The following is a 25767-nucleotide window of genomic DNA, read 5'->3' on the forward strand; positions in this document are numbered from 1 at the left end:
TTATTTGTTAATACCCCTTTTGTTTTTCCATCTACACTTACAGACCGGCCCTTACCCAGTGCTATTATACTGCAACAACTCCCACTTACCTTATCAATCCGTATCAGCCAGCCAGTGGCACCCAAGAATGATGTGCAGAGTCACAGTCCATGCAAGGGAGGACCAAGATGAATGACGAGATAACTTTAGTATCATATTCATCATTCGGCTTTTAAATAATTTGATTCCTTTTTTCTCTTCAATCATTGTACTACTGTGTGTTGTTGTATTGTTGTTTGTTTGCTAATTGATCCCTACAACTATTTTTTAATTTTCTTTGATAGCTTTCAGCCCGGTACAGCAGGGTTTCTCAGGGGGCATACAGGCAAGGCAAATTTCATATAATACTACTTCCCTGTACTAGTGTAGTAGTAGTTAAGTACTACTCATTAACCATCAAGTTATCTTCATCATGCATGCATTTCGTTTTTTTCCCTTTATAGATTTATTGGATAGTGGATCATCGTTGTCTTCAAAGATTGTTTTACTTTTGTTGTGTCCATGCATACTGTTTTTCTTTGTCAAACCTTTCCCCAAACCCCCCTTCCCATCCATTCATCAAACCCTAACCCTCTTCCCCCGGGCTGTGTGATTTTAAATTGAGGTGTGATGTTACTACATTAAATGTACACCAACAATTGATCACACGCTTGCTGGAGCAGATGTGGTGAAAGCAAGACTAATTCAATTTCAAGGCAGGGCGAGGATCTTCTTCTGCTTGCCCACCCATGCTCAGTCTATGTACAAGCCAATTTGTTTTCCAAAGGGACCCATCTAATACATCATAATTAATTGGCGGCATTGATTGGATTCCCAGCAGTAAAGTTTATGAATTTCAATTGTGTTAATTCACTCCTTCAACACAACTAGAGTTTAACTTCTTAACTTCTTGTACTAGGCTGTCCCGGACACCATTATGTTTTCTTTTACTTTAGCAGTTGCAATATTGTTCGTTTGGCAGTCTTCTTCTGTAGTGTACTTTTCTACTACTCCCACAGTCTCTCTCAGGCAAGTGACTGTCTTTTTTTTTTTGCAAATGCTAGTGCCAGTGTCTACTACTACCACCACAACCATGGCATCTTCTACATTCTCTTGGGAAACCATGCAGCCATTTCTGTCAAACTCAATCCTCATCAATCACAGGTAAGTTAAGTTTGCTGAGAGGTATAATGGACTAAGAGGAGCTACTGACAGTACTAGTAGGACAAATATAACTCAGTGAGGGGTACCGCATCTATCTATTTGTGTGTTACAAAATTGTTTAAATCCAATACTGGCTGCTGCCCTGCATCAGCAAGGAAACCTTGTGACATACATAAATTTGTGAAACAGTAAACCCCCACAAAACATTAACATTGTATGTGTAAGTATAAATATATAACATTTATTTCCCTAACTATCCCACACCTCACCCACCCCTCTCCCTAACCCCAACCAATGTCCAAGTCCAACCAATGTCCAAAAAATAAGAAACCCCAACACCCAATTCCCACCCACCAACAAAAGTACTAAAAAAGGGGCAAATTAACAGGGTCCATCTACAATCAGCGGGCTTTCAGGTGTTTGTCCACCAAGATTTTGACTCGCTCCTCTAATTGGTCCTCGAGCTGTGCCACCTGGAGGAGAATTTTCCGGCGAAATGCCAGGTACTTGCATCCATGTGGGGGGCAGCAGTTGTTGAAAAAGGGCAGCCGTGGGCAGCTGCCTGACTGCGACGCAATACTACTGGAGGCGGGGCCTGGCTGGGGCCCGGGGCATTGGAAGAGGCTGTAGCTGCTGCCTCCTCCTACTCCTCCTCCTTCTCTGCCTGAGCCACCAGGCAGCGGTATTCTTCACAGATGGCCTCCAGAGTCCGGCGCCGGGCCCTGGCTGCCAACTCCTTCCGCATTGGTTTTTGGGAAGGAGGATCTATAAAGAAACAGAATTGGAACCAATACTCTTAGCAAAACAGTAACACAAAATTAATTCAACACATAGTGGCACAGTAGTACTAGCAGTACATAACATTTGTGGTAAGTATCTATCCTCCCGCTTCCTCGGCCGCTAACATTTGCTGGAGTTTTTTTCCGGCAATATACTTGCCCTAGTACTATGGATGGACTCCAGTACACAGAACACCAGTCTTTTTCTTATCTCTAGTTTAGCTAAATTACATAACCTTGTTATAGCCGGCATGCCAGCTCAGTCAGCTAAGCTAAGCTTGCGTCCAATATACCAACATACGAGTCAATACACAGACTCCCGTTACTTTTATTTACTACTCTGCAGGTGGGGAAGCTCGTATTTTTTGATTATGGGTGGCACTGGCCATACTCTCTCTGTTAGATTAAGGGCAATTGCTCAATTTCGCCTTCACTGTACCCTGGCTACTATAAAAAGGCAGATTAATATAATATATTTCTGATCCAATGATCATTGCTTATATGGAACGACGACATATCAGTCCAGTAGCGGTCGGGGTGGGAGTGCTGGCGGGCGGTGATGTGGGGAAGGTGAGGGGCAGGGTGGGGGGAGCAAACTATGGATTACAGACAATTACTGGTAAGTAAACATATAAATGATTAAAATTAATTTTGTTGCGTGCACTGCATTAATAAGCCATAGTTTACTACCCCCCATTCTGCCCCTCCCCTCATCACTGCCCGCCAGTACTCCCACCACCGACCGCTACTGCATAAGGTACTTTGTTCATTGATTGTGTAACCAACAGATAGGCCACCATTTGCAGGATGGCTGACCCAATCGGAAAAAAAATTAACATAGGTAGGAAGTGGTCCTTAGATTCAGAGGAAGGGGCTTGATAATATATATATATCAGGTGCTTGCAAACTACTGAGTCATCAGGCTGTATTCTGAAATAAAATCCTACTTTTATATAAATATTATCCTCTGCTTTGCTACTCTGGCGCAGTTTCTTTTACATTCTCTTCAAAGTAAAACTCTAGTCTGAATCCAGTGACAGTCTCATTCTTTTGTTATATATCGCTTAACAAACCTTAGCTGGTTTCACCAACAACCACCCATGCGTCCACTCCTTCCTTCCTTGCCTTTGAGGTTGACACAAACACCGCTGATGATTCTTGCTATCCGCTATCCACCCATACTGTGTCACTCACCCAGGCAGGCATCTTCTTTCACCTTTCACCCATCTTTTAACTACCCATGCATCTGATTCCTATCAGCCACCTGCATGCTGCTTCCAAAGTATTCTTCTCTGGTAGTCGTATTACATCTTGCCCATCCATCCTCCTTCCACTGAAGGACTGGGTTCTTTTGGACCCAGCGGTGTCAGGGCACAACACCTGAAACCTTCGTGGGTAACCTGCTCCGGCGTACAAGTCACAGAGACACGGGACACTTCCTTCGGCGTCAAAGAGTCAAGGTTTATTTACTGCAGGGAACACAGAAGTCACAGGAAGTACATCGAGTGTAGTTCGGGGAGACTGCTTCAAATTGGTTTTGTGGATCGCTCCTTTTATACAGTTTTTACCCATAAGACAACATGATACACAAAGGTTTACAACTCGGTTCCCACATCTAGCTCCCAGAGGGGTCGCTTTGGTCACTTTCAAACACATGAGGTCCGGATCATAAGTGCGGAAACATTTAGCGGTTCCCAACTGTAAAAACCCATCTTCCCACCATTAGCAAATTCCAATCAGCAATCAAGTAGATCGAAACAGGAACGAAGACAGGTGCAGAGGAAGACGGAGACAGTGGGGAGATCGGAAAGGGTGTAAAAGGGGAGGTATCGGGAAGCACGAGATACAGGCATCAAAGGGACGTGCCTAATGAGATGCACGGCTGAGACAATAAGTCCGTGCGGCAAGATGAGCCTCGAGCGGCGCCACCTGCCTTACAGTAGCAACCCCCTCGTCATAAAGACACTTACAAAGAACATGTGTCTTCCGCAAATATCTTGGGAGTCCCAGGGTCGCGAAGCGGACAGCGTCCGTTCGCTGACTACTTGAGGGCAAGAGACAAAATGGGTGCCGTATCTAAGATGGAACCCGTGGGTACAGATGAAAAACCCACGTAACAAACGAACGGTTTAAGTTAGCACAGTGAAACTGCGCACACTTATTAAACTCGTCATTTGCGGTTCATAGATACCAGACTCGACCATATTCGTGCGAGTCGGAAACACCACTTACAATTGTCACGGAACCTCAGACGCTCCTTTTGCCCTCATGTAGGCAAGCACTAGTCGGAATCATATTCGATATTCATCAGACCATCAAGATGTCGTTGTAGCATAGCTCTGTCCAACCGAGTCCCCTTGGTAACAGGTGGTTGTCTCATACACGTTGTAGCACAGAGGCCACATAAGGCAGGACCACACTGCACACAAAGGCAGCACGTGAACAGGAACACTACCACAACTCCGATGATCATCAGAATCTTCCAACCCCAAGTCGACATCAGGCCCCAAAACCAACCAAGTAGCGTCCAATCCCCTACATCCACGTGTATGGATTCGGAGATCTTGTGCAACTTCGAGATGGCTTGATAGACAGTAGGAGCATTATCAGGTATGAAAATGCAACAGCTCGAATGGATCACTTTACATACCCCACCGCGATCTGCCAAGACGACATCTAAAACCATACGGTTTTGTAACGTCATAAGTCTCTCCGCCTGAAGTTCTGCGGTGATATTACCAAGGGCACTGGCAGTAACATTAGCTGTCGATTCTACCACTCGAGTCAACTGTCTCAGGTTCCTACTATTAACCATAGGTCCCCAAAACGGAAGGAAACCCTTGAAAAAGTCTCCTGCCTCTTGACCGGCAGTGTCCTCTTCGCTAATTACGCCTCGTACAACTCTAGTCTTATGGTAATCGGCATCTACAGTGAACGTCGGAGGCAACAGATTTGCAACAAAACATGAGCCCATGAAGTCTACGGGCAACCATGTGTATGCACGATCATGACAGATGAAGTACGTACCCTTGGCAGCCAGAAACACAGGGGACGGGGACATTGGCAGAACGTAACTTTCAATGCAAGCACTGGCTCCAAGTGAGGCTTGCGAACCACGACCCACGAGACAAAGATTACCAGTGTGGGGTACGACCCATATTGGAGGCGAGCTTTTAAGCTGCTTTTCATTAGTGAACATACTATATTCCCCTCTACTCAGGACCCTGTAGGCTTGTACCTCTTCTTTAGGGATGAGAAAAGCATCATGGATCTCATCTTCCATATCCTCTATTGCCATCGATAGCACCCACTGATACGAGGTAGGACCAGAGTTGGGGGAACGTTGTTCTGGAGTGGGGTGGAAACCCAGTGCGCTTCGAAGCATTGTTTGGAATGCTCGAGCTGACCCTTGGGAACTATACGGTAACACCAGATATGGAATTCCCTTACCCGTAGTATGTGGCATCAACCCACACACCCAACAATTAGTAGTGTTAACCACTAACTGATGCTGATGGAGGAGCTGGATAAAGGAATTGTTGCGGAATTCTACACGTCTAGCCTGTTCGTGTTCCGGTAAAATATGAAAGGAATGGGGAGAAGCAGTAGTAGTAGTAAAAGTAAGGTTAGGGTAAGGAGTAGGAGTAGGGGTAGCAAGTAAGAAGTAAGACATAGTGTAATACACCCCACCCGCCAAGAATGCAGAAGCAGTTAAAAACAATACAAACAATTGGAATACAACACATTTAGTACGACTGAGTTTCTGCAGTTTGACTCTGTACGCCTGAGCTCCTTCCAAATCGTTCAGCTTCGAAAATGCCATTTCCCTACGACCGTCCGCAACGTTTCTTGACGCACTTCGTTCTGTGCAGCAATAGTCAATCCCCAGGAGTTCCTAGGAACCGACGGCCTTTGACCTAGCGTCAAGACCTACTGTCCAGAAGGAAGTACGCGCGCGGCCCTACGGCCCTCAATACACAATATGTATTTATTTAGCACAATAATTCTCTGCTGTGGAAGGAAAAAGATACAAGGAAGAAGCTTGATATATGTACAAAACAAGTTTCAACGATACGAATGTTCAAAGTTGATCAGGGGAAACGAAGATATTGTAGTTATCAATTTCAGCAAAGCAAGAAAAACTTTATTTGTCCTTAGTGTGAGAACGCAACGAATATCGATGTTTCCCGGGACGTGTCTGCTCGTCGAACAAAGGATCCGTTGAAGAGACAGCGTCCTGCTGATCAGTTTGTTGATCTGGTCTCGAGTCTTTTGCTGACAATGTTTCAACAGTGGCTTTCTGCTGCGCTGAGGCTTCTTCAACAAGCTGTGCGTCGCTAAAAGGTACAAACGCCGGCAATGTCTCTGTTTCTGTTGACGCAATGCCTTTCCTTATCCATGGGTCTGCCGGCAGAGGAATAGGGACTCGCTTACAATTGGTAGCATGTACCCAATTCTTCCGCCCCTCAAGACGAACGGCAGTCCTCGTGGCCAGGAGCACCTGGAAAGGTCCAACAAAGCGGGGGTCCAGATTCTTCTTGCGTGAGAAGTTACGGGTAACCACCCAATCACCGGGCTGGAGCTGGTGGCCTGGACCCTCCGTCTGCGTCGGCAAGGCGTCGTAAACCTGTTGATGAATTAACCTCAGTTTAGCAGTCAAGTCATGTAAGTAGTCAATCAACATCGGATACTCAAGATCAACGAATATACCTGGCCTAGGAACCCCCCACACATTCGCAGGACGGCCGAACACTATTTCATAGGGACTAAGCCCTATTCGGGAGTGTACAGTCGCCCTAGTTGACAGTAATGCTAGAGGCAAAGCGTCAGGCCACGAAAGTCCAGTCGTAGCCTGAATCTTCGCTAGCTTTAGTTTAAGGGTGCCATTGTAACCCTCAACCAATCCAGCTGACTGGGGATGATTGGCGCTATGGAATTTCTGATTAATTCCAAGGCCCTTACACACACTCTTCATCACACTTCCAACAAACTCACTTCCATTATCTGACCACACGACTCTAGGCATTCCATACCGAGGAAAGTATTCCTTCAGTAGGATTTTCGCAGTAGACAAAGCAGTATTATCTTTGAGGGGATAGGCCTCAATCCATCGGGAGAATGCGCAAACCACAACCAAAACATATTTCAAGTTATTGCATCGCTCCATATGGATGAAGTCCAATTGAATCACCTCAAAGGGATACGAAGGAGGAGCAAAACTGCCAGGGGGAGTTGGGGTTCCTTTGCCAGGATTGTACATTATGCACACCATACAATTCTTCACCAGACGTTCAGCACACTTTGTAATACCATCATTCTTCCACACATCAGCCAACAACTTGCAAATACCTTTCGCGCTGATATGTGCTAACCCATGTGCCATTGTCACAACGGCCAGCACATACGCATCAGGCAACATCCATCTTTTCTGATTCGACAAATCAATCCAACAACCATTCGCATCCAACTTTCCCGTACTTTCTTTCCACTTCGTCTTTTCAGTCTCAGTGGCCTCATTCTGAATTGCTTTCACACTCTCAAAAGTATCTACACACATACTTGATTCTGTAGGCCACCTAACCGAACTCGTCACATACATTCGAGTACTAAGGTTCCGGGCAGTCTCCTTAGCAATCTCATCTGCAAACGCATTACCACGACCAACATCATCCGTCACTTTACGATGCGCACTACACTTGACAATCGCAACTTGAGCAGGCAAAGTCAATGCATCCAAAAGATCATTCACAAGCTGGCCATGCTGTATTTTCGTACCGTGTGACGTGAAGAAACCACGCTCTCGCCACAATCGTCCAAAGCTATGCGCTACACCGAAAGCATACTGGCTATCGGTGTACACATTCACACGTTTCCCTTTCGCTAATACACATGCTCTAGTAAGAGCAATCAGCTCTGCAGCTTGGGCAGAATTCTGATTCAATCTCGCAGTCTCAACAACAGTATTCAACGTCACAACAGCATAAGCAGTAGTCACATCACCATTCGGCAATTTAAAACATGACCCATCCACATACAGAGTGCCGTCAGGGTCTTCCAATGGGGTGTTTTTAAGGTCCACTCGACCTTTTGTTTCCTCTTCTGTCCGCAAGTAGCAGTCATGTTCTGTTACTTGATCTGACTCTGCACTAATCGGTAACAAAGTTGCCGGATTTAGGACATTACAACGTTTTATTTGAATATGGCTTGCCAAGAGCGTCAATTCGTACCCAGACAAGCTCGCACTCGTCAAGTGCTGAGTTTTCGTTCGATTCAAAAGAGTGTCGACTGCATGCGGAACCATCACCGTAAGCATATTATCCATGACCAATCCTGCTGATTGTCGGATGGAGACCGCAGCTGCCGCAGTTGCTCTCAAACAACTCGGCAATGCTCTAGCTACTGGGTCTAAGGTCGAGGAAAAATATGCACATGGACGTTGCTTACCACCAAAAGGTTGCGTTAAGACACTCAACGCACAACCTTCTCTCTCGTGAACATATAACGTAAACGGCTTACTGTAGTCAGGGGTACCTAACACAGGGGCCGAACACAATGAATCACGTAATTCAGAAAAACTTTTCTGACATTCTTCCGTCCATGGTAAAGGAGTTGAAACATCCTTACACGTAAGAGCCACCAATGGTTTCGCTAGCAATAAAAAATTAGGAATCCACTGCCTACAGTACGACGTGATACCTAAAAAGGCACGCACATCTCTTTGGGTTTGTGGCACAGCCATTCGCGCAATCGCTGCAATTCTCTCTGGGGTCAATCTCCTTCCCTCCTTTGACAATAAGTGACCTAGATAGGTTACTTCTTGACAACAATATTGGAGTTTAGAAGGTGACACCTTATGATTTAACTCACAGAGATGTTGCAGCAACGACACCGTAGCAATTTTGCAAATGTCCTGAGTATCAGCAGCCACCAATAAGTCGTCGACGTATTGGATTAAGGCCGCACCAACCGGCAACCGAAACGCATCCAGTTGTCCCTTCAAGGCTTGACTGTAAATAGACGGACTTTCACAGTAGCCCTGAGGAGCGCGTTTGAACCGGAAGCTACGTCCACCAAGAGAGAAACCGAAAAGGTCCCTGCTCTCTTCGGCGATCGGGATGCTGAAAAAGGCGTTTTTCAAATCAATCACCGAAAACCATGAAGCAGTAGCTGGAATCAGAGTCAGTAGCGCCGTGATATCAGGCACAACAGGAAATTGAGGAACCACAATTTTATTTACCTCCCGTAAATCGATAACAAAACGATAAACAGGCGGTTTGGTAGGATCAGTACGTTTAAGAATGGGCAGTACAGGGCTATTGCACACGTTTCCCCGAGTCTCCTCAATAACATCTTTCTCGATCAAATCATAGATGATCGCTAACAAAGCCCGCTCACCATCAAGGGAGATACGATATTGGGGAATACGTGGCAGCCGCACATTAGCTTTCAACTGAACAACATAAGGGGATATATCAAGTAGGCCCACATCGTTTGGACCCGTCGCCCACAAAGACGCAGGAAGAGAATCCAATTCCGGTGGAAGCTTATCGAGAGACAAATACATGGGAGAGACTACCCTCTCTCCTAACGTAAGCTTTACACCCGCAGGAGAACAATACAAAGTTGCATACAAACGTTTAAGCAAATCCAGACCCAAAAGATTTTCGCCACAACCAGTGGTCAAAATCAACGGAGCTTCGAGCTCACGAGGCCCAATTTTAAGGGGCAGAGGGCGCGAAACTGGATTGCTAACGGGGGCGCCAGAAAATCCAACGGATACATTTGTTAAGCCAGACAAAGGTGCGCCAGGGAGTTTCGAATGCATAATGGAACTTTTCGCTGCACCAGTGTCCAACAGAAAAGGCTCAACGACGCCCGATGTAGCAACTGCGACGTAAGGCCCTCTCTGATCAACCGGAACTGATACCACTCCCTCCTTTTGTCTTTGGCTGTCCTAGTAGTTACTGTCGTCAGTCCCCTGATCGACGTAATAATCGTCTACATTGTACTGCGCAGATCGTCCTTGCGATGATCCACGTTGATCGAAACAATTATTAGAATTCGATGAGTTGTCAGAACGGTCGTTCTGAGCACCACGACCTCTACCACGTGATGTATTCTGTGAACCACCACGGCCTCCTCTAGACGAATTACCACTAATACGTTCGTTCAAAGCGGGACAATTGAATTTGATGTGTCCCTCCTGTCTACAATAAGCACATTGATTGTACCCCAACGAAGATCTTTGGAAAGAGGAATCGTTACGCGACTGCGATCGATTCGATTGCGACTGTGATCTATTCTGCTGAGACGCATTCTGATTAGAACGCGGCGGATACGCTTGTTGTAACAACACTTTAGTTTTCAGCTCTTTTGTCTTTTTATCAGCTCGGTCATTTTCTTCTTTCTCTCTATTTTCATAATATTGTGCCGTAGCCAGAATCTGAGCTGAGGTAGAAACGGCCCATGCACTTTCTGAATTCTTCAATTTATTGCACAAGTCGGGCAATAAATTCGATACAAATTTATCCACAAACAACCTCTGTCCACCCTCAGTACCCAGATCCTGTCCACTATGATCGACGAATGTTTCCTCAAACCTCGTAAAGAAGTCTGATACACTCTCATCCTTCTTTTGCTTACAGGCTGACAACTTGTCCCAATTTACCCTCATAGCTGGCATAAGCGTTTTCATTAATGTAATGATTCGCTGAGGAAGAAGTTCAATCAACTGATCGGGTTTAGTAGCAGCCACTTGTCCAGCGTCTGCCGCTGTAATGGCATTCCAATCACCACCTAATTCATTTGCGTGATCTTGGTGACGAATCTTAGCCCATACCGGTTGTGGTACGACGTTGCCAAACAACATGTCGATATCGGCAAGATTCATCACCGTAGCATCTACGAGCTGCGATAGTTCCTTATAATACCCAGCAGGATTTTTGCGAGGATCGGGCAAAGATTGTTTCACCTGAAGCACTTCCGATCGTTTCCATGGGAGATGTATCCACACTCTCTGGAAATGTGCTGCCACTGGAGCATTAACATTAGTATTATCAGCTGGTATCCAAACCGGCGGAACTTCACGCATGGGATATTGGCCAGACTCGGCTTGTTGGCGTTCAATATCCTCAACAAACAGTGCGTGAGGAATAGGAGCGAGGCGAAAAGACAGCAACTGCTCAATAGCACGTCGGACATTAGTATCGACTATCAGTCCAGTTGCGAACTGAAGCCGAAGATTAGACAGGGCGGTCAGCACCTCGTCAGGCGCAACGGCCGCTATCTGATCATGTAAAAGTTTACACATTTCGTCAAACACATATCTCTGAGTCGGTATGTTGAATTGACTAAACGTTTCAAGAACAACTCGGGGTGGATTTCTCTGCGGATTGTCCATCCAACCCATCGCCATATTGTATAGCGCAGCGCGTTCCCTATTACCAGGAAGCTGACTACGCCTCTGCGGCGGACCATCAGAACCAGCGGACCCACAAACAGGTCCGAGCGACTGAAAGAAACTAGCCGCAATGGGAGAATTACGGTTACCAGTAGAGGGACAAGAGTAAGACACAGGACTAACAAGAGGAGGGGTAGAAACGTTAGCAACAACAGGGGTTAACAACACAGGAGCAGTAGCGTGAGTAGGAGTATATGGAAGCGGAGGAGCAGTAGGAATAGAAACAGGCACAGGAGCAGGAACAGTCGGAAGAGCGGGTGCGGGTTGAGGAACGGGTGGAGGAATAACAGGTGGAAGAACAGGTACGGCAGGGACCACAGGAGCTGCGGTACCCTGTACGTACGGAGGTGGCGACTTCATAAGATAAGACATTAAAGGATCCTCAACTGCCTCTTCCTTGTTATCCGACTCCGTAGGCAAAACAGGATAGCATTTATCTATGGTCATACGTTGTAGCCTCTCAAACACTTCCTTATCCTTATCCTCCTTATCACGCTGAAACTGCTCAGCTTTCTTCACTATAGTAGCAACATTATCTCGCTCACTACGTTTATTCTGTCTGATCTCTTTCTGTCGGGCTTCTTTGCGCCACAACCGAAAGGCATCGAACATGGCCGGCCTAGATTTACGTTCGAACAACTTTATTTCCAAATTATCTAAGATCGACGCTTCGAAACTACCGTGAGGTGGCCAACGAAGATCGCCGTCTTTCTTTGTATATTTTATCCAGTAATCGTTAAAAGCAATCGGGCCTAGCCCATGTTTGCTATATAAGTCATAAGTAGGAGTTCCAACCGGAGGTATCGGACACGAGTCCTCCAGCAGGGAATCCGCACCACAAGGTCTACAACAACTGAACAAAGTACTGCGACCAGGCATCTTGCACACTAGCCGAGTTTCACAAACTTCAAGGGTTACGGGATTTACCAAGTCCCAGCAAGAACAAAACCCTCGGTCTTTGGCGGCTGCAGTCGTCAAACAAATACAACAACAAAGTACGCTAGCAAAGTGTCACCGACAAAAACACTCACACAGCGTGTACAACAAAAACCACTAGTGTAACAAAAACACTCGCTAAAGTGTTTACAACAAAAACACTCGCTAAAGTGTTTACAACCAAGGACTCTGGGAGCGACCCACAAATACTTAACTCAAAGATCAATGGCGTCCTCAGGAAGGCCCGTCAATCGTCTCGCTATACCAAGGTCTACGCCAGGCGCCAAAACAGGTCTACAGTCAGGGCAGCAGTCCGTCACAGCCGTTAGGAGGCGGGAATCTTCGCGGGAAAAGTCTTCGGGCCACTTATTTCGACAACAGGATCGATGAAGCGGGGTGCACCTTCCCTCGGAGATTTCACACGAAGTTCCTCACGATCGTCGGGCTTGGACCGGTACCACTGATGCAGCCCTACGTTGGGCGCCAACTGAAGGACTGGGTTCTTTTGGACCCAGCGGTGTCAGGGCACAACACCTGAAACCTTCGTGGGTAACCTGCTCCGGCGTACAAGTCACAGAGACACGGGACACTTCCTTCGGCGTCAAAGAGTCAAGGTTTATTTACTGCAGGGAACACAGAAGTCACAGGAAGTACATCGAGTGTAGTTCGGGGAGACTGCTTCAAATTGGTTTTGTGGATCGCTCCTTTTATACAGTTTTTACCCATAAGACAACATGATACACAAAGGTTTACAACTCGGTTCCCACATCTAGCTCCCAGAGGGGTCGCTTTGGTCACTTTCAAACACATGAGGTCCGGATCATAAGTGCGGAAACATTTAGCGGTTCCCAACTGTAAAAACCCATCTTCCCACCATTAGCAAATTCCAATCAGCAATCAAGTAGATCGAAACAGGAACGAAGACAGGTGCAGAGGAAGACGGAGACAGTGGGGAGATCGGAAAGGGTGTAAAAGGGGAGGTATCGGGAAGCACGAGATACAGGCATCAAAGGGACGTGCCTAATGAGATGCACGGCTGAGACAATAAGTCCGTGCGGCAAGATGAGCCTCGAGCGGCGCCACCTGCCTTACAGTAGCAACCCCCTCGTCATAAAGACACTTACAAAGAACATGTGTCTTCCGCAAATATCTTGGGAGTCCCAGGGTCGCGAAGCGGACAGCGTCCGTTCGCTGACTACTTGAGGGCAAGAGACAAAATGGGTGCCGTATCTAAGATGGAACCCGTGGGTACAGATGAAAAACCCACGTAACAAACGAACGGTTTAAGTTAGCACAGTGAAACTGCGCACACTTATTAAACTCGTCATTTGCGGTTCATAGATACCAGACTCGACCATATTCGTGCGAGTCGGAAACACCACTTACAATTGTCACGGAACCTCACCACCCTTCTTTCCCTTTTTGTTCAACACATCCATCAAGGTCATTTGATCTGACTTTTAGTCTTCTCCATAACTTTCTCACTGAGTTGGAGTCAGATAGAAGAGGCCTTTGGTTACTCAACTCACGCTGGTAATGCTATTGCTAATGCATTGGTAATGCTAAGTAAAGGGTGTCTTCTTCAACCATTGTATATTGTTCAGTACAACTTCAAGTTCATACTTAATTAATAAGTCTCACAGTACACTGAGTAAAGTGTTCCCCTTGCAGCTAGTAATGCCAATAAGTAATGTCTATAACTTACCAACGCCCACCACTGCTGCTGGCTCCCACCCGCAGCTCCTGCAGGTGCCGCATCTCCTGACCCCTCCGGAATGGCAGCATAGCCATTGCCGCTGGCCCCGTCGGCACTGGTGGTTGATACTGGTAGTACCCCTATAAAAAAATTACACCTTTTTAGATCCTGTACACCTCCCCCTATTTTACTCATTTTCACCTCGAAGGAAGATGGAAAAAACTGTTAAAGTACAACATACATCATCACTAGTCCAAACTGCGTACTAGAGTAGAGTCAGTAGACAGACATTAGTAGTATTATATGGTCCCTAGGGTCATCTCTACTCCTACTCTCCTCTCTGGAAAGTTAGCCTGAGCCATATAACCATTTTAGATGCATGTCTACTCTTTTGCGCATGTTACCACACAGCTTGTTGTGCAGTAAGACGCCTTTGAGGCCACATGAGTGTTGCATACAAGTGAATAGGTCGAAAAACAAGCCACTTTTTTTATGGAGTTCGGTTAGTCCCTTTTGCTTAGCCATAATGTTACACTTTTTGGCATGACTGCAAAATGCTTGCATAGTTGCATTATACTGTCTAATGTGCACCATTTTCTCATAATAGGCAGAAGATTCCCTTCTAAGAACCAGAGATTTGCAGAGCTTATGAAAGATGCATGTAACCAGTATTTCTATGTGAGGGGTCTCTCAGAATTCACACAGATCTTTTCTATCATGCACTAGTTATAACAAATGTTTACTGTTTTAATCTCATTTATTTTGCAAGTTGGAGCTGGCTGTAGTAATTTCATGGAACAACTTACAAAGCTTGTTATTTTGAAATAAATAAACCTTTTGAACTTACACATAGACTCTGGGGTATTTGGTGTGGTGTTGTGGACTTACACGAGTGAGTGAGCGAAAGGGTGTTATGTTCTGGGTTGTGTAATAAACATTAGGTATCTTCGTGTGGAGGTTCCGGACCTAATGAGACACTATAGCTAGTCGGTCAGGGAATTGTGGGTTCTGAGTTCCGACTGAGGTGTGAGTAAGGTCCAATCTCCCCTCACCAACATCCTATTTCCTTCTACATATTTCTGTATGTGGCTGTGCAGAATCCCCACAACAGTAGTAGTATTTACTACTATCCTAACGAAAATACTAGTCAAACATCTGGTTGCGCATTTTGTTTGTGGGAATTGTCAAAGCCTAGAGATTAAAGAGGACAACCCGAAGGACAGGAGCGGACACAGTGGCTACAGCTATTGGTCTATCAGAGATCAGAGCTTTATTCAAAAGAAAACCTTAAATAAAGAGTGGCCAACAGGGCAAGCTTAGCTACAGACAGTGTAATAGTAGTAGTACAGATAGTCATAGCAGAGGCAGTTAGAAGGAAATTAAAGGAAGGGATAACCAAAATTTGTAAACAGATAATAAAAATCAAAGAAGCTTTTGTAAAAAATTGAATTAGGAAGTGGAACCGTAATTAATAGTTCCGAAAAAAGAAGGTGCGTCAAAAGTTAGGGAAATATAATTGTTAATATAACCACTGGAGGACTTACTGGGGCCAGCAGCAGGACCCTCGGTAGATGAGCGGTCCTCTGGTGGTTGTCCGGCCGACTCGGACCCCGTCTTCTTGCCCCTGGGTGCTGATCATGTATGAAATAATAAAGAAAGAGACAAACACTAATGAGTGCTGTGAAACAAATAAATAATTAAAAAAAGCTCAAAAACATTTTAGAAAACAACAATTACAATAAAATTGACATATCTAATCAAAATGACTACTGGCTTGCAGGATTCACCAACTGTTTACTTATTATTATGAACACTAATCAAATGTTCCATAATCATTCTGATTCCAGAATACTAACGAAGCCTACGTACCACCTGACCTACACCACCTATTCCAGACGAGCCAATTGTTCAGTAAGTCTGCATTTCCATTTTATTTTTGCCATCAAAAATGCATAGATGAGATGGAGGACACATGCATAAATTTGTGCATACGCCAAATTGTTGGTTGGTTGCGTATCTGTTTTTCTGCTACTGACTGACAATGCTAAACCTACCACTCACTAAACAAACTACAAAAGGTTCTATGGAGGACTGGGGTAAGCAGCATTCAGTGACAGAGGGGGCGTACTGCAGACAGTAAAAATGAACTAATACTAAGTAAACCTATTCTCCATCTACCACTATTTCACAGAAGGACAATGGAAGGACTAGACTCTCTAGCAATAGCATTAACTAACTTCAGTTCTCTAAAGTAAACTCTTACATCATTAATCAGCCCAAGCTAGCGCAAAGTTGCAAACAAGTAAGATTAGTGCCGAGCAGCACCTGTGTCCTACAATCACAGAAAATTTTGAAATGTAATTGACCTGCAATGCAACTAAGCGCACCAGTAATTGTGTTATTATTCGTCCAAAAATTATACACATTACTTATACTACTATATCTTAGCTACTCACCAAGCCCCACGACCTCGACACTTAGCAGGTCCCACAGGTCCTGCTCCTGGTCCAGGATGTCTGACCACCGGTGGGCAAGCTGGTTGTGGGTGCGCCGGGTCCCTGAGCAGCGAAACACTGCCTGCCGCACCTTTGCCCACCGGCGGTGACGCTCCTGGGTAAAGTACCCGGAGCCTGGGCTGCCGCCTACTGCCAAGGTCAAGGAGAGGTAGCGCTGGATGAAAAAAACAAGGGCCACCACCTCTGCCTCGCCGAAAAGCTGACGGGCCTGAACCCCTGCAGGGAGCATTCTGCCGCAAGGCAGCCGGCTCTTGGGCACAGGCGCCTTGCCCTTGGAGCCGGTACTGCTGCCCTTGGCCATGGTTCTGGGGTAGAGGCGGAAAAGAAAAGAAGGAAAAAATAAAGTTAGGTGGAAGAAGTAGGAGCTTAAACAAAGAAGTACAATAAAGCAGTAGAAAAGTAAAAAAGCACAGTAAAAAGTGGAAATAAATGCAAATTATAAACTTAGGGACAGAGACAGATAGATGATAAATAAACAAATGGGAAAAACAGTGAAAAAATTAAGGATTGCAAAGATTAAAGGTGGATAGAAAACTAGGCCCAGAACCATAGCATAGAGTGAAAAAACAAAATGGCCACGCCCTTCGCGACCGTGTGGGTAAGTTTGCGCAATATTTCTCGCGAGCACGCACTAGTCGTCACGAACAAGTAGATAGCATTCCCGAACATGACATGCTCATCCCGAACACACTACACGCGATCTGGAACTGGAAATAAGGTATCGCAAGTGGGTGGGACAATTCAAAAAAGAAAAGATGTCCCTGCCCATAGGCGACCGCATGGGTAAGTTTGCGAGCTGTTATCCCCCGATCACGCAAACAGTGCCCCGAACACGCACAATGCGCTCGCAAAAAAGAAAAACGCATTGCGAACGGGCGGGACAAGCAACTACGCATGCTTGCGAAGCTACACAAAGCTTGCGTACTGCAAGAACATCTTCGCATAGCTTTGCATAGCGTGACAACGCGCACTACGCCCAGGCCTAGGTGGAAGACATGCTGAGGGAGGTCTTGGTGAGAAAGAGGATGTCTGGAGAGTGAGTGTCGATGAGGTCACAGACCTCGGTGGCGTGCTTGAAGAGGGATCTTGAATTAAGGAGCATGCAGGTGATATGGATGAAGGTGTGAGTGGAAGGTGGCATGGGGAATAAGAGAAGTGGCAGTGAGCACTTGAGAAAGGCCCTACCATGTGTTGCAGTGCGGGACTAAGTTAGTAGGGGCATTTGGTGGTCAGCACCATCAAGTCCACTGAAATGTAGTGGTGGTGGTCGGACAGAGGTGGTGGTGGGGACGGTCCAAGCACAGACGGTCTTGTCTTTGGCGCAGCAACCGCAATTAAGTAGGTCCTATTAGGGGAGGAGTGTTTGGCGCTGGGCTATGGTGGGGCAGGAAAGCAGCAGAAGTAGGCATGTGGGAGAATCAGGTAAGGTGAGGGGGAGGAAGGAGGTGGAAAGAGTGCAGGAGGAGGGGTAAGTCCCAGAAGTCAGGAGAGCACAATTATAGGCACAAAAGACTTGGCAGAGCACAAAAGCACAAAAAAAGTACACAGAAGACAAATAAACACAAAAGACAACAACGGGCTGTAACATCACCCCACCAGACCTTGGACCCCTGTGCCGCCAGCCGGTGAGTCCGGTGAGTCCATCAGGGACATTAACGGATGGGTGAGATGGGGTGTCATCATTCTACTGTTGCAGTTGGACTTGGAGCCCTTCGGCCCCTGACATCCCAGAGGCCCACCCCCACTGCTAACTGGGCCCGCCTCATGGGCCCCAATGGGACCCCCATCACAACTCTCTGAGGTGCAGATACTGCAGCTGCCTCCTGGGAATTCTGATGGACAGTGACTAAGCCAAGTACCATGTGGATAATGATGGCTAGTGACTCAAAGGAATACATTGACCCAGAGGACCAGTCCTGCTTCCATGACAGCCTGGAGGACCGCTGGATGGACTTGCTCTTCCGTTCTAATCAGACTCTAGCTCCACTTGCCAACATTCGGACAGAGCATACTCCCTTCATACTAGGGCCATTGCCTATACTGAGTCTTTTGCAAGCAGTCTGAATAAGATAATGCCATTAAAAGTGTGGCTGAACTGACACAGGACAATCTTAGGGACAAATCCACGTCACCCCTGAAGTCAAACCTGGAGTCGAGCTCCAGCCCCAGGTGGAGCTACCTGTATGTATGTATGTATGTATGTATAGGCATTTATATAGCGCACTACTTACCCGGAGGGTCCAAGGCGCTTCGACCGCTGCGAAACCCTTCCTGGCTTCCCTGAGAGATGGTCCCTTAATGGGTATCTCCAGGGTGAGACCAGGCATCCCCGGCAGTCTGGTGGGGCCGTTAGTGAAGATGAGGCAAGCTAATGCCCAGAGTTACCAAGTGTGATCGCTGATCAGAGTGGGCACCGAGGCGAGAGAATTATCGAGTCCGCTGACCCTGGTCCAGAAACCTGCCACGCCGGGAATCAAACCCTGGTCCCGGGCCGTCCTCTGCTCTCGGGTCTGCCGCCTCTAACCAGTGAGCCACAGTACCTCACCTGCTGGTGATGGATGAAAAGGGATGAGTATTGCTAGGCTTTACTATGAGTCTTACTATTGTAATATTTTATAATATCTGTTGATTGTTATTGCCCCTTTGCGATCCTACCCCTTTTGCCTCTAAGGCCACTCCGCCAGAGAACTCTCCTTTTCTTTTACCCCCCTAACTGGTCTCCAGGTGCCTCAATATGTTCGAGCCTGATATGTCTATCCCACCTCTCTCTTACCCAGGCCACACAGGAAATAATCCCTTCCCAGATTCCTGTGCTCTATCTCCAGGCAGCAGCAGCAGGTCAGAGACCTGCATTGCCCACAGGGCTTTCAGGTCTCTCTACCCCTCATGGCTAACGACTGGGCCTGAGGCTTAGACCCCACAGCAAAGTGTGGTATTTTCCCAACTGCTCTCTGAGTCACCCAGGATAACCTTTCCCCCAACTCACTATCCTCCTTTCACCCTACATAACCATGAGAGTGCTCTGTCTCTTACTCACGCACAGATGCACAGCAGCTCTTCATGTGCCCAGAATCTGTCCTGGGCACTTCTTCTCCTTCTCCTTCCCCTTCATTTCCTTTTCTTTTGGCCCCTTTCCTAGTTCTCCTGCTCCCCTGTCCATTTTTTTCCACCTACTCTGCTCCATTCCTGTGCAGCTTGATTGGCCATGGTCTGTTTATTCCTCGCTTGCAGGGACCATACCACAAGCACAAGGTGGTTGGTGCCTTTGGTTCTGGCCACACAATGCCATCAGATGCATCTGCAGTATCCCGCCCATTGCGCATCATATCACTTATTGTCAACGGGCTTGAACCACTATGTCAAATGACAAGATACTCTCCTACGAGGTCTTCAATGCCAGATCCTGGAAGTCAATTCCTATAAGGAAATCACTCCTTTGCTCAGTGCTGCACGCCTGGACTGATAAGGTCTACGTATACCCCAAATAGGTCTACAGAGCTCTTCTTCCTGCTGCTAAACAGGGTACTGATGGAACTGGAGACCACCCACATAATTCTGGGAGGTAAGGACTAAAATATGCTAACCAACACCCGACACAGTCCTAGATCGGATGGGCCCAGCTGACACATACACTTCAGAGGCAGACCAATACTGAAGGATATATGGGAGGACGACGATTTATCTAATAGCTGGCGCCTGCTCCCCCCGGAGAGCCGGGAGTACACCTATCATTCCCCGGTCAATGCCTCGCAGGCTCGGATTGACTTCTTCCTTATTTTCCACACAACTGTGTCTAAAGTGGTGTCCAGTTACATCTTAGAGAGGTCCCTTTCTGATCATGCCCCAATCAGCGTACTCCTTGATGGGAAACTCAGGACTCCAACAAACCGTGGTGGTTCAACATCTACACTTCAAAATGCTTCAGAAAATGCATGCATAGTGGTGCACCTTTCTACCTAGCTGTCTGACAACATAGATTCAGTTGGTTCACCCCGGACACTTTGGCAGGCAGCAAGAGCCACTATTTGGGGACAACTCATGAGAGTCTCGGCTGTAGCCAAAAAACACAGGGTCAACAAGCAGGCATCCCTTGAATGTGACATTCAACTTATGACCCGGGCCTATAATACCAACTTATCACACTGCTTGCAGTGTCAGCTAGAGCTGGAGCTTAACACCCTTTTTATTGCCAAAGTGAAGTATGTGCTATACCACCTCAAGGCCTGCAACTTCAAAGAGGACAAGAAGGGGGGCTGGCTACTGGTTGTCCAGTTGCATCAACAGGAGCTGAGATGGCCATACCAGAAGGTAAACATCCTTTACGACGAATGCGTTACAACGCATGCCATTACCCCGCATTTTTTACTCTACAAAATATTTAACAATGCAGGGCTTCACACCGCAAACCATTACAAAGCATTCCCCAAAGTAACGCCCAGTGGAGTTAGAATAGTAAATTGCGTTGTAATGGGGAATGCATTGTAATGGAATTGCGTAGTAAAGCCCTGCGTTGTAAAAAGATTTTGCAGAGTAAAAAATGCGGGGTAATGGAATGTGTTGTAAATGCATGCGGGGTAAAGTGTCATATTCTACCAGCAATCAGAGATGCCCCTGGTAATACCATTTACAGAACTTCTAGATATTGTGAAACTGTATATGTTGCTCTATACAGATCTGAGCTGCAGCATACTAAGGACACTAAGGAGAGTTATTTCATGGGTTCCATCTCCCCTGTCTTAGCAATGGAGGAAGGTCACTCTTAGAAGTGGAAATCAATAAAGACTAGTTCTCATAAGCCATTAGTAATCTTCCATACAGTAGGGCCCTGGTGGAAGATGGTTTCCAGGGGGACCTTTACAAATGGACAAGAATGGTGGTTATAGATCCTCTTTCCAATGCCCATAAAGAGGCCGAGGCAGTAGGGCACCTAGCCTTTTTTCAACTAGGGCTCTGATCAGGGTCCTGCCCAATGAAGGAAAAGGCACCCTCCTGTGAAGTAGCTACCAATCTATTTCTATGCCTAATGTGGATGCGAAGATCTTTGGGGGATACCGACCATGCCTTAAAAAATTGATTCCTTTCCTACACGATAATCCCAAAGTCAGATTTGTGCCTGGAAGGCCCTCCTGTAATGACCTGCAAACATTGGCTTGCATATTGTGGCTATCCTGAGATGCACGGCGTTGGACTTGGTCCTTTTGGAAGGTTCACCCCGAAACTTTTTGCGTAAGCTCAGACATAGTGTTAGTGATTTTTGGCCTCTGCACACTTTAGCACTGTGGCCCAGTGTAAAGTGTGTGCTCTCTCTGAGTGTGTGTGGTTAGATTGGCCTGCCCTCCCATAGAAATGCATGGGGGATATGTGTGTCCATGATAATTCCTGATGTGAGAGGAGTGCAGGGGCGAGTTTAGTATGTATGATCTCCTGAGAATAAATGCTGTGCAATGGTGTGCGCAGATGTATGGTGACTGGTGGAGAAATTCCACTTTTAGAAGTTGGCATTTCTGTGCTGTGTACCATGTGTCTGCCTGCCTGATGTGAATTGCATGTCTGGCTTGTGATTGACAGGTGCTGGATGAAATGGGTGGCTTCAGGAGCCAGGATGAGTCTGCCCAGTGGTGAATAGGGAGATCTACATGTAGATGGGAGGGAGGAGTTGCACCTGGGACCCGAATAGGACTGTGCCTTCCCTCCATAATGGCGGCTGCGCCCCCTGTGGTGCGTCTACTCCCTGAGCGCCCACCTGACAAAGGAGAGAGGAGATGAGCAAAACAAAGTGCTTCAAAGCTCCCCTGAACCAGTTGCATCTGCTTCCCCCATACCCTGCACACAAAGGGAGTTGCTAATATAAACCTTTACACAAAGGGAGTTGCTAATATAAACATCCCCATGAAGTTGTTCAGTCCTGTTCTGTTCCTGACAGAGGGGGGCTTGCTGCTGCTGGTTCTGCCCCTGAAACCTCTCCTGAATCTTTGCTTGCTTCTAGCGCCCTGAGAGAGCTATATTTTTAATTGGACCAAAGAAAAGGAGCCTGGGGGCTGCGCAGCGCTGAGCTGCAGCCCTTGGTGAGGGAATCCCCATCGTAGGGATTCCCCTGTTATGCCTGAATGGCAGATGCCCACCCCACATTCTTCTGATGCTTTGCGAGTGCCCACCCCGCGTTTCTACAGAGTTTTTCTTTTTACATGGAGGCGGGTGCCCACCCCGCATCGTGGTGCCTTTCGAAGGTGCCCACCCCACTTCATGTTTTATTTTCATGGCGAGTGCCCAACCCGGCTTTATATTTTCAATTCGGAGGGAGCCTAACCCTCATTGCCACCGAGAGGTGAGATCTCCGCCGCCGTCCGTGGCCCGTCTCGTTGTGGGCAGGGCCTGAAGGATGGAACCGGAAGAATGAGAGCCACGAACATGGCACCAGTAAGCAGGGCTCCTGTATGCCAGGGAGAGCCCACCTGACCCCAGAGAAGCCCCGAGTCCTAGGAGGGGGCCCGAGGTGAAGTTAGAAGCGGCCTCAAGGATTCGTGCATGCATGCGCGGGCTCCTATGAGTGAGGGGGAGCCCCAAAGGCGCCAGCAAGAAAGGAGCGGGGAAGAGTAGAGTGCCGGTCCGAGCCAGGAGTGAGGACTGTTGGAGTCCTGCCCATCGAGCCGGTGAGTGGGCTGCATGCCTATTTCCTGAGCGGCCCTGCCTGATAGGGTCCGCTCCTATGTTGATGGTCTCTGTCCTGAAAGGGACCAGGGAGGGCCCGCTCTGTTCCCCTGGTCACAGCCTATTTTATTGAGCGGACCCGCCGTTGCGGGCAGCTCAACGTTGGGGCAAATTTGTTGAAAGGGCCCCTGAGGGGGCTACCTTGAGTGCCACAGTGCTTGAGGGCATTATTTGTCTACAGAGCCCCGTGTGGCTCCAACGTTTGGCATATTTGTTGATTAGCGGGGCCCGTGCTTCCGCAGTTTGTCCAGTTCTACAGCTGCCCCACCTGATAGAGGACAGCTGCAACCTTTTGAATATTGATTCAAAGGGCCCAGTGAGAGCCCAAGCCTCATTTGACTATTCCCAGCTGCCCAACAATTAGTGGGCAGCTACACCGTTTAGGTTATTCTTTATTTGGGGACATACCTTTTGAGTTAGGAGTGAGATGCACTCCTTTGCCCCTGACATTCACAGCTGCTCAGCACTTAGTGCCAGCCGCAACGTTTAGGCCTGCGCAGAGTGCACACCCTTAACTTTCGCTGAATAGGCAGTGTGCCTTGACTTTTGAACATAGGGCATTTGCGCCCCTTTCGAGATGGCCAGTTGGCCAGGGGGGCTGGGAGTTTTGTAGGGCGCGAGGCCCTAATGCGATTGTGGTGCTAGGAAATGTAATGTATGTAGTATGTTTTATGCACCCTGTTTGATACCTCTAAATGTGTTTTTATGATTATGAGGTTGTTTTGCATATCATGGTTTATGCTAGTGAGATTATGTTTCACTGTGTGATTTATGCCCCTAATGTGAGTTATGCTTAGGAGGTTAGAGTCTAATGTGTTTAGACTTGTGAGAGGATTGCATAATGTGTTTATGCTGGTGAGGTTGGCGTAGAATTTAATTTGCGCCTGATATGATACTGTGCATAATGTAGTTTATGTTACAGGCTGATGCTAAGTACAGTGATTACCAGTGTTTACTGGTTGCACGTTTCTGATCTGTTTTACTTCTACTAAGTTCGCTTTGTGATGGCTCTGACAGTGGTCCATGTGGCCCTTTCATGTGTATATATCCCTTGTAGATATGACCCTGTGCCAGGTGGCACCATGTATATTATGTGTTTTAAGTATGGGTGAATTTTGCGGATCTGCGGTCTGCAAATTCGCATGAAATCTCAACAAAATCTGTGAATTCGTGGATTTTTCAGCGAAATCGTGGATTTTTTTGTGATTTACACTATACTCAACTGGAGTACTTTCTACTGGCTAATCAGTAAGTGCTACCTCGTTTGGTAAATGTATAGTGCTTTTCCTACACTGCAGCTGCGTAAAGGGATAGAAGATTTGTCTCCACTGACCATGTGTGCCTGTAACTTTGCCACCACGCCAAAAGGCACCGAGGTCCCTTGAGTGAGCTGTCCATCATAGTTGGGAAAGGGTGGGAAGACATTTGATACTGCTAGTGTGTGGTGCAGGGCCAAACAGGCGGGGCTGCTATGCGTGTTCACATGTCTCTTGTATATAAAGGGTCAGAGAGCGAGCAGGGCAGCAAGTGAGGAGAAAGCAGCCTCCTGGCCACATGAACTACACAGGGATCACGCTCGAGAAACTCATGGATGCAAAGACCTACCCGAAGTATTACAGCTAATTTTCGATGGCAGAGACGGGGTTAAAGCACACTTGGCCAGCCTCGACTGTGCTCACTAATGTTTTGGGCTGATTAAAACCTTACTGGATTTGTGCCTCAACTCGGGCACCTGCTTTAATCATATCTGTAAGTGTTTCCTGTTGAGTTTTAATTTTTGTGACAGGAGCCTCGTGCCAGAATGAATCCTGCCCTGCATAGTTATCCACAAAGATGTCACTATGAAGGACAAAGCTGTCCATCATAGTGGGGAAAGGGCGGGAAGACGTTTGATACCTCTAGTGTGTGGTGCGGGGCCGAACGGGCATGGCTGCTATGTGTGTGTTCACATGCCTCTTGTGTATAAAGGGTCAGAGAGCGAGCAGGGCAGCAGGTGAGGAGAAAGCAGCCTCCTGGCCACAGGAACTACACGGGGATCACGCTCGAGAAACTCATGGATGCAAAGACCTCCCCGAAGTATTACAGCTAATTTTCGACGGCAGAGACGGGCTTAAAGGCAAGCACACTTGCCCAGCCTCGACCGTGCTCACTAATATTTTGGGCTGATTAAAACGTTACTTAATGTGTTTACTATTCTAATGTTTTTAAGAATACAAAGGCTATTTTTGATATAACCTGGTGTGGAGTTTCTTTTGTAGTGTGCCTGGTATGTTGTTGCTGTGTGCGTGCGCAAATGCTTTACACATGGACTTCAGGACTGATCGAGCCAAGCTACCAAGGGAGTGAGCAGGGATTATGTTTGGCGTGTAACTCCCTTGCCCTGACTAGAGTGGTGGTTTCTGCCTGGCTTTGGAGCAAGCCTTAGCCAACCAGAGATCCCATTTCTAACACACGGGAGGAGCGGGTGGCACTCTCTCTGCACGCTGAGAA

This window comes from Lissotriton vulgaris, chromosome 8 (assembly GCF_964263255.1).
Source record: "Lissotriton vulgaris chromosome 8, aLisVul1.2, whole genome shotgun sequence".
Lineage (NCBI taxonomy): Eukaryota > Metazoa > Chordata > Amphibia > Caudata > Salamandridae > Lissotriton > Lissotriton vulgaris.